Raw genomic sequence first — 6,457 nt, 5'->3', positions numbered from 1 at the left:
CCTTGGGATCTGGGCCTTGAAAGCCGCCATTCCCGGGGGGCAATATCCGCTCGACACGTGTCACCATCTGGAAGGTCCAAGTTGGTGCCCCTTCTAGTGACATTGTCATGCTCTGATTTGGCCACTTGGCAGGGTATAAAATACCCAAATCATTTGCCCCTCATAGGGGGTCACATGATTGCCACATGCTGCCTGTGACAGGTGTCGGCCTCTGATTGGCCGAAAAGTTACTTTTACTGTTCACCTGAATCTAAGGTTTTTACTCCAGATCATTTACCTCATCTATAAATAGAAGGTTTGACCTCCCTTGGATTCAGACTTGCACGAATCTTTGGGAGAATCTTTGAATTTTTGACTTTCGAATACTTTTGATTTCTTCAGCATCCAACACTCGGCCAACTCGTCCGTCTGTTCTAGCAGACGTTCCAGACCAAGCGCCTCTTAGTACCTTCTTCTAAGGTAACCGCCTGATCTTTTATTTACTTATTTCTTTGTATTTTTGTATTCAAAAATGGTTTCCCAAACGCACCCAGCACGACCTAGATTAGCGATCAGCTGGTCACCGGGGACGGGTGAATCTAGAATTAGGAGTTCCGAATACACGTTCGAGAACTACCCTTTAAGTGCATCTCCAAATCCGATAGTGTATGTGCCCATGCAAGACACGATGGCCAGAACAAAGCAGACGACTCTGAGATATAGAACGGATGGTTCTTGGTACCATTCGGAAAATGAGATGGTCTACTCGGATGGCTCCATTAGGGCGCCTGTCTCCGAGATTAGCAGAGACCCTCCTGGCAACTCAGCACCCCAAGTGACTCATTTTTAGAGGAGTGTGATGATAATTATCAAACCCTTGGGCCGAGTGCATCGGTACCGGATGTTGAGATGGGGGAGGCCACTCCTGGCACCAGCCGGCAGGCCCCCATATATGGGGAAAATTCCGATGATTACTCTGTGTCATCATCCTCCGACAGCGCCTCCGTTGACTCGGAGGAGGCGCAGTCCAATCTTAAGGCTGCCCGAGAGTCCATCTCCATTGAGAAGGGAGAGGGCTGGTGATGTGGATCCTAACCCCTTGTTTAGTCAAGTTTTTAGAAAAACCACAATCTTGAAATAAAGATCCGTTCTTGAACACTTTCTTGAAGATTCAATGTAGGAAACGAACCGATATGACAAGAACCCGACCACCTCCTGGAACAAATTACTTGACTGATCAAATTATTTAGACCACCTCCTGGAACTAATTAATTTGATGTTATTAACTCTCAACTCACCTCCTGAATCGATTATTAAGCAAGCACACAAGAGAACTCACGCAAGAATAATGCAAGCAATGCACAAGTCTGTATTAATTTCGAATGTAATGTGTTTTATATTACAGCCTTCGTGCCTTATTTATAGACTAAGAATCTACCAAAATCTACTAGGATTAGCATTCCTAAGTTGGTTAGGATATCCCTAGACCGTCCTAGAACACCCTCCTACGTAAGCTTGGACTCCAAGCAAACCGAAACAAACAGCTCTTCGCACGTTTTCCTAGCAGCTTTAGTATTCTTAGACTTTCCTAAATTACATAAAATTCTAATTAAATGAAAATAAGACTAAAAACAAGTAATTAAACTAAGACAAACCAAGTAAAACGAATCCAAGTGGATCCTAAAACCTTGGGGCAAAAGCTAGAAAGAAAATAAAGATAGAATAAGCAACTAAAGATATGAAGAGGCTTGATGTTTCGCATCATACTCCCCTTCTCAATAAAAGCTTGTCTCAAGCTTTGTCGAAACAAGGAACGAGATCTTGAGCATGTAGAGTTGCGCAAATACCCCTTCCTAGCAAGACTTGGTATGAGTCAAAATTCTCCCTATGAACCACCTTGAAAGGACCCTCTTCTATGGCTTCCAATTTTCCCTTGTCATTTCCGTATACCTTCTGTGCATCCAAAGATAACCACACATAATCTCCAACGTCAATTTGAGGGTCTTTGCGAATGGATAATAGATGCTCTTGCCTTTTAGCCCTTCGACCTTTCTTGTTTACCTCAAATGCATTATATGTATCAATGAACAAACTTGGAACCTTTGAAGTGCTCGTTGCTTCCTTAGATGTCTTAGACATAGATACAACTCCTTTTGTAGCCTTCTCTTTTTGCTTCCTCAAATCTGCATAATAATCACTAGGAGACAAAGGTAATAATTTGATCCTCTTTTTACCAACTAGGACCGAATAGATATTGGAGTCCCCCTTGTGAATTACCTTCCTATCATACTGCCATGGTCTTCCCAATAATAGATGACAAGCACTCATTGGAATTACATCGCACCACAACTCATCATTGTAATTTCCAATGGAGAAATTAACAAGAGCTTGTTTATTCACTTGTAAACCAGTTGACTCATCAAGCCACCCCAATTTGTAAGGCTTCGAATGCCCCCTTGTAGTCAAATTCAACTTAACTACCATCTCACTTGAAGCTACATTGGTGCAAGATCCACTATCAATAATCATGTTGCATGTCTTCTCACCAACCTTGCATCGAGTGTGAAATAAACTCTCCCTTTGCTCTTCCTCTTTGACTAGATCCACATGTAAAAGCTTTCGAAGAATTAAGTTGTTGTGAGCACTTTCCGGATAGGAATTTTCGAATTCAATCTTCTCTTCTTCAAAAGACTCGGACTCTTGTTCAGATTCGGGTAATATAATCATGGTCTTCTCCTCTTCCTCCCATTTGTTGTATTGTTTCAAAGTAATAGCTCTGTTCGAAGGACACTCACTAGCAACATGTCCCTTGCCTTGACATTTAAAACACTTCCTTCTACTCTCAAACTCCTCACGTGGAACAAACACTTTATGCTTTTCAACCACCGTCTTTTCTTCTATTTTTGATGTGTCTTTCTTGGAATCAAAGTCTTCGTTTTGAGCTTTGTATACATTAGAACCAGACCCTTTAGAGTAGCATGATTTTGATGAACCATACCCCTTAGAAGCATACGGACCTGCCTTCTTGTCTTCATTCCAATGGCTCTCAATTTTTAAAGCCAATTGACACACATCATCAAAAGAGTTATACGTAATTAGCTCAATCTTTTTAGCAATAGGCCTATGAAGACCCTTAACAAAACGAGCAATGCTCATGGGTTCTTTTTCATTCAAATCACAAATAAAAGTTAATCTATCAAATTCTGCAATATACTCATTCACACTCAAAGTATCTTGGATTAGAGTAGTTAATTTCAAGTATTGAATTTGCTTAAAATCATCAGGTAGATACTTGGCACGCAATTTACATTTTAAATCAGTCCAAGTTGAGATCTTTTTCTTACCTGCTCTAGCACGTCTTGCTTTGAGAGATTCAAACCATGCACCTGCGTTTTTTGTGAGGCGTATGTAAGCAATCTTCACTAGGTGAAAAAAGGAAATTGGCACCGGTTCAAAACCCCTGAATGCCACCGGTTTGAACCGGTGCCAATATGTGGGGTTCCATTTAGTGGATAAAAAGCCACCGGTTCAAACCGGTGGCAAAAATCGAAATTGGCACCGGTTAACCAGTGCCATAAAAGCCCACAAAAAATTATTTCAAAGTTTTTGGCACCGGTTAACCGGTGCCAAAAAATCCCAAAAAAGTTTTTTTTTTTTTTTTTTTTTTTTTTTTTGTCTTTATTCGCTAAAAAATTATATTAACTAAAAATCAAAAATAAAGAAGAACAACAAAATATAAATCAACTATCATTCAATATAATTGAAAATTTACTGTATATAATAAAAAAAAATTACAATTTAGATCTATAAAATTGATCAATTACAACATATAAATAATACAAAAAAAACTACAAATTAAATAAAAAAAAAACATCAAAATCAATACTCTTGATTCTTGATTCTTCGATTATGTGCACTATTTTGGGCTTGCAAAGCAATAGTATACCTGCATGAATCGATTAAACTGAATTAGCTGTGAAAAAAAAAACAGAAAAAAAATCGAATCGAATAACAAAAAAACCCAGAAAAAACAAATCGAATTTAAACTGAATTAGCTGCGAAAAAAAAAATCAGAAAAAAAATCGAATCGAATAACAAAAAACCCAGAAAAATACAAAATCGAATTTGAATTGAATTAGTAGCGAAAAAAATAAAAAAAAACATAAAATAAAAAATCGAATCAAATAAAAAAAACCAAGAAAAAAACAAAATTGAATTAAAAAAACAAAATTAAAATAAAAACAAAATCGAAAATCAGTTAAAAACCCAGAAAAAAATCGAATTTAAATCGATTAAAATAACAAAAAAACCGATTAAAATAAATTTAAAATCCCAGAAAATAAAAAAATAAGAATTAAAATAAGTTAAAACATCGATTAAAACAAACCAAAAAATCAAAAATCGGCTAAAAACCCATAAAATAAAAAAAAACAAATTAAAATCGATTAAAATAAAAAAATCACTTAAAAAATCGATTAAAATAAAAAAAATCAAATTAAAATCTATTAAACTAAAAACAAAAATCGATTAAACCCTATCTTGCTCATGCATGCGTTCTTGGTGGATTAAACCAAAAAAAATTCGAAGAAACCCAGAAAAATCAATTAACATAAAGCCCAAAAAATCAATTAACCAGAAAATATTTCGAATTCAAATTAAATTAAATTAAACCCAAAGTTTTCGTAAATCAATTAAACGCAAAACATTTCGAAAATCAATTAACCCCAGAAAAAACCAATAAAAATAAAAAAAAAAAACCCAAATTTCGAACAATATTAGAACAATAAAACCCAAAAAAAACAAGGCATTTAATACTAACCTCAAATAATCAAACCCAAAAATCAGAGAAAAGGATAACGAGAGAAAGAGGAGATGAAAGATTGAAAGAGAAAGAGATTAATAGATCAGAGAAATAGAACGAGAGAAAGAGGAGATGAGAATGAAAAATCAGAGAAAGAGGGATGAAATAGAAAGGGATGAGAGAGAGAGTGAGAAGCGGCGAAATAAGGGTGGAGATGAAATAGGGTTTGAGACTTTGACTGGAGAGCGTTTTTTTTTTTTCAATAAAAGGCTCGGCACCGGTTCAAACCGGTGGGCTTTATATTTTTGCCACCGGTTTGAATTGAACCGGTGCCTTTTTTCCTGGTTCATAAACCCGCCAATTTTTTAGCCCATTTTTGCCACCGGTTTGGACTGAACCGGTGGCAATAAAGGGGTGTCTTTTTAATTTTTTATACTAGTGCTTGAACCTTTTTGCATCATCAAACCTTTTGTAGTAAGAAATCTTCTCGACTTGCCTCTCCCACTCAAGAAAGTCTTCTGGACTTCCAAGGCCAGTAAAGTCATCGAGCTTGATACCCCTATCATCAATCTTAGAGTGTTTAGAATCACTCATCGTCGCTGTCCTTCTTTTTCTTCTCTTTAGTTTCAAGAAGAAGTTTTGCAAAAGCATCGAACCTAGAATCAGTTTGATCCTGTAGTCGTTCGGTTCTTTGGTCTATGATATCAAACCTCTTCTGGAAATCATCCATGAGTCGTTTATACAACTGCTCATCCATGATGGCAACTCACACGAACCAAAGAAAACACCACAAGTTGGCAGAATAAAGGCAGAAACTTGTAGCAAAAGAATAAAACACTTTGAATTCGTTACTGTGCGAAACGTAACCAAACTTTTCAGATCATAAATTTAGTGTTTTTAGAGCACACTCCAATTGGAATTTCTGAAAAAAGATCAATAACGAAGTCGCAGTAATCAAACACATTCAACTGCGCAGGATTTGCGCGATTCCGGACCAGTTGAGAAAATAATTCCAGATAAAATAGCAAACGCAATCAAAAAATTCTCAAACTTTCCAGTATCAACGTAGACACAAAGTAGGTCTAATTCCATGAAATAAACACAGAAAAATTCTCAAAACAAAAGAGAAACAGAATAAAACTTTAGGAACTGTATTTTCTGGCAGCGTAGAAGTGGAGCGATTTTTCCCTTAGAACGCCTGTAATCTGATACCAAATTGATATGGAAGCGTGGTGGGCCCATAACCCACAGGTCCCGGGATCAAAACCTGGCTGTGATACCAAATTGATGTGAATCCTGACCCCTTGTTTAGTCAAGTTTTTAGAAAAACCACAATCTTGAAATAAAGATCCGTTCTTGAACACTTTCTTGAAGATTCAATGTAGGAAACGAACCGATATGACAAGAATCCGACCACCTCCTGGAACGAATTACTTGACTGATCAAATTATTTAGATCACCTCCTGGAACTAATTAATTTGATGTTCTTAACTCTCAACTCACCTCCTGAATCGATTATTAAGCAACCACACAAGAGAACTCACGCAAGAATAATGCAAGCAATGCACAAGTTTGTATTAATTTCGAATGTAATGTGTTTTAGATTACAGCCTTTGTGCGTTATTTATAGACTAAGAATCTACCAAAATCTACTAGGATTAACTTTCCTAAGTTGGT

General features: G+C 36.8%; 1 long non-coding RNA gene across 1 annotated transcript; it reads right to left on the bottom strand.

Annotated features, from left to right (window-relative positions):
* Positions 1-3,710: 3,710 nt before the first annotated feature.
* Positions 3,711-5,112, bottom strand: LOC145613478 (uncharacterized). The gene is made up of 2 exons (XR_014106957.1): positions 4,799-5,112; positions 3,711-3,925 (listed from the first exon to the last, which is right to left on the bottom strand). It is a non-coding gene; the product is annotated as an uncharacterized LOC145613478 (long non-coding RNA).
* Positions 5,113-6,457: the final 1,345 nt, after the last annotated feature.

This window comes from Chenopodium album, chromosome 3 (genome assembly GCF_948465745.1).
Source record: "Chenopodium album chromosome 3, dcCheAlbu1.1, whole genome shotgun sequence".
Classification (NCBI taxonomy): domain Eukaryota; kingdom Viridiplantae; phylum Streptophyta; class Magnoliopsida; order Caryophyllales; family Amaranthaceae; genus Chenopodium; species Chenopodium album.
The sequence above is the reverse complement of the archived record's forward strand: the minus strand, read 5'-3'. Positions and strand labels throughout refer to the sequence as shown.